This window comes from Argentina silus (genome assembly GCF_951799395.1).
Source record: "Argentina silus genome assembly, chromosome: 9".
In the NCBI taxonomy this organism is placed as follows: Eukaryota; Metazoa; Chordata; class Actinopteri; order Argentiniformes; family Argentinidae; genus Argentina; species Argentina silus.
Genome location: NC_139663.1, coordinates 4,099,917 through 4,103,406, shown reverse-complemented (window position 1 = coordinate 4,103,406; position 3,490 = coordinate 4,099,917). Strand labels below are relative to the sequence as shown.

Below are 3,490 nucleotides of genomic sequence, written 5' to 3'. Positions count from 1 at the left end.
GGGTAGACTAGTGTGTACGGTCGTCACTCTGACTGTCCTACAGGAGCTTCGTCATTGTCTTAAGCAGATGCAGTCTATTCCCATAAACCATGACTTTATGGTCCCCATCTAAACCAGTTTGACTTGATTGTGTTCACAGCCCTCTGGCTGAAATAGTTAAGCAGAAGATAAAAAGTTACTGTGTACTGTTAGCCTAGCAGTGAGTGCGTCATTCCGTGTTCCTTAGTGTGTCTATCTCCCTGCTAGGCTACTATGCACACTGTCAATTAGAACAGTCTCTAGAAATTCTAACAAATGAACAGGGGCTTTAAAGGACACAGAGCATTAAGACCTACCATTGAAGTGGACCCTGTCCACCGATACTGTAGGAATGAAGAAAGCAAGATAAGAGATTTAATTTTTTTAAAAAGAGATGAGGGCCAGGTTGCATTATTTTCAAGCCTTATGATAAAAAATACATGAATTATACATATTTCTGAAAGGAGTTGTTGGTCCCCAAATGTTTGCAGATAAAGAATGTTACAAAGAAAGCTTGCCGAATACAAATTGAGGTGTAGACTTTTTGATTGCCTGTTTTGTTGAGTTGACTGAGGTTCTTTTCACTCATCTCTCTCTCTCTTTCTCTATTGTCTACCTTTTCTCAGAAATGTGTGGACTGTTTTTTAACCAGCGGGCCAACCTCTCACCTCTGACCCCCCCCCCCACCCCCCAATCCCCCTGGCCCCCCCTGAGCTCCTCTGGAATGATGTGTGTGTGTATGTGTGTGGGGGGTGGGGGTGGGGTTGGGTGTGTGTGTGTGTGTGTGTGGGTGTCAGTTGACCACAGCTGGCTTCAGCACCACGGTGCCGGGGGGATGACCACCCAGGACATAGGGTCATGGGAGGCCCCCGTAGAGAGGTTCAGCACGCCCCAGGGAGCTCGTCTTCCCCCTCCTCCCCCCGGCCCTTCCCCTTGGCATGGTGGTGGCGGCTGTGGGCCCTGCGCTCAGCAGACCCCAACACGGGCAGCATGTGCAGCCCCAGGGCAGAGGTGGGAAGGCTGGGGAGAGCAGGTGGGACTTGGCCAGGCCCAGGGGTGAGCTGCTGAAGGACAGGATGGAGGTGCCACCCAGCCCAGCTGGAGGGGAGCTGGGACAGCCCAGCGTGCTGAGGTCCAGGGGCCGGGGGCTGAGGGGGGACAGGGGGATGGAGCCCCCCAGGCCCTGCAGAGTGTGGCCCCCAGGAGGCGGCCGCAGCATTGGGGATGATGATGTGGGCTCCGCTCATGTAGGACAGCTCTGACTCTTTCACCACTCCCCCCACCATCCTCCCATCTGCCCCGCCTAAGCATGGAGCCCACCCCGCCTGGCGAGGTCTGCTCCTGGGCCACAAAGTGACCGTGGGCCTTGATGTGCTTGCGAGGGAGCTGGGGGTCTGTGTAGCGCTTCAGGCAGCCACCATCTTGCAGTAGTAGGGCTTGTCAACGTAGTGCGTGCGTGTGTGCTTGAATCGGTCGCTGGAGTTGGAGTAGCGCTTGTTGCAGCCCTCGTACGGACAGATGTACGGCTTCTCACCTGGGGGAGAAAATCATTGATAGGAATTAGGGAATGCAATAATGAAGTGATTGTGTAACATGAAGGTGTGTCTGTGTGTGTGCGCGTGCGTGTGTGTGTGTGTGTGTGTGTGTGTGTGTGTGTGTGGTGTGTGTGTGTGTGTGCGTGCGTGCGTGCATGTGTCTGTGTGTGTGTCTATGTGTGTCTGTGTGTGTGTGTGTGTGTGTGTGTGTGTGTGTGTGTGTGTGTGTGTGTGGAGCAGTGCAGCAGGTTCCTCCTGACCTGTGTGTGAACGGTTGTGGATCTTGAGGTTCTCCAGGCGTGAGAAGCTCTTGTTGCAGGTGGGGCAGCGGTGGGGCTTCTCATTGGTGTGAGTGCGGATATGGATTTAGCATCTTGTACCTAACACACACACACACACACACACACACAAACACACACACACACACACTTGAGTATAACATCTCCACATACTTAACAATCTCACTCATTCATATCTCAGCTGTCGCTCGAGCTTCCTCACCTGGCGTTTGAAGCCTCGCCCTTTGCGAGCACAGCCATCCCAGTGGCAGCAGTACCCAGAATCCTTTTCAGGCTTGACGTGGAAGTCGTTGACATGGTCCACTAGGTCTTGCAGGGAGTCAAAGAGCAGATGGCACTGGGGGAGAGAGGGGGGGGGGGGGGGGGGGAGACAGAGAAGAGAGAGAGAGAGAGAAAGGTGGAGAGAGAGTGAGAGGAGTAAAGAGTTAGTTAAAGATAAAATATGATGACTTGATATTTGGTGAGAGAGAGTAAATGTCTCTCTAGTTATCGTCATCACCCCTGGCTACAGATGGACAAAAGTAGTTGTTTCTGTCTCTGCATCACTTCCTGTGACTCACCTTCTTCCAGTGACAGGCCAGCTGTTCGTCCGCCGACAGATCAGGAGACGCCCGCTTGTCGCTGGGTTGGCCAATGAACATGGAGGATGGCAGGTGGAGTCCCGTGCCACCAATGGGCACAAAGAATTGAAAGCCCTGTGAGGAGACCCACCCTCTATGTAACGGATGTGAGATTCCTGAGAGAGAGAGAGAGAGAGAGAGAGAGAGAGAGAGAGAGAGAGAGAGAGAGAGAGAGAGAGAGAGGCGAATGGGGATGAGGGGGTTAGAATTGCTGTTTCACATATCGTGTGTGTGTGTGTGTGTGTGAGTGTGTGTGTGTGTGTGTGTGGTGTGTGTGTGTGTGTGTGTTTGTGTGTGTGTGTGGTGTGTGTGCGCGCGTGCTGCTGGGGAGGCGAGTGGAGGTAGAATGAGGACAGGCTCATTGTGATGCATGGAATGGAATGAGGAACAGTATCAATCAACCACACGTCCTCATTCCATTCACACGCATTCAAATGAGCCCATCCTCCGATTTGTACCACCAGCCAGCCTCCCCTGCGGCGGTTGTACTGCAATGAAAGGTCTGACTCTGTGCTCTGCAGTCTCTGAGTGAGTCTCATTTCTTTGTAGAGAAGGACTCTTCAGCTCCAGCAGTTTCCCTGCCCGCTGTGGCATCCCCTCCCAATCAACCTCCTGTGTTCACAAAACCCCTACCCCAACCCCCCCCCGCCCTCTTGACAGTTCCTCTCCTCTCCAAGGCCCCCAGCTGTGTTCTAGAGTCAAGAGAGTTTCCTTCAGCTGTGTCTGCTGGAGCTAATGCTCTGTCACACTCGTACACACCACAGCAGCAGATTAGCACGGAGAAGAAAAGGCGAGGAGGCATAACAACCAATGAGTCAGGAACGCAGCGGGAACAAAAGTGACACACACACACACAACACACACACACACACACACACACACACACACACACACACATACACACACAAACACACACATACATACATATATAACCCTATGAAGTATGTCAAAGCTCACAAAGACAGGATGAGGTTTTGGAAATGTGTATGGGTGGAATTAGACATTCCCAGTACCCAGT

The 3,490-nt window shown here is 52.5% G+C and overlaps 1 pseudogene across 1 annotated transcript in view; it reads right to left on the bottom strand.

Annotated features, from left to right (window-relative positions):
- Positions 1-811: 811 nt before the first annotated feature.
- Positions 812-3,490, bottom strand: part of LOC310809431 (zinc finger protein GLIS2-like) — a 24,134-nt pseudogene continuing 21,455 nt past the window's right edge. The window contains exons 4-7 of the transcript in view: positions 2,413-2,547; positions 2,055-2,189; positions 1,814-1,933; positions 812-1,552 (exon numbers count right to left, since the gene is read on the bottom strand). The product of the transcript in view is annotated as a zinc finger protein GLIS2-like (transcript). The remainder of the gene's footprint in view (positions 1,553-1,813; positions 1,934-2,054; positions 2,190-2,412; positions 2,548-3,490) is intronic.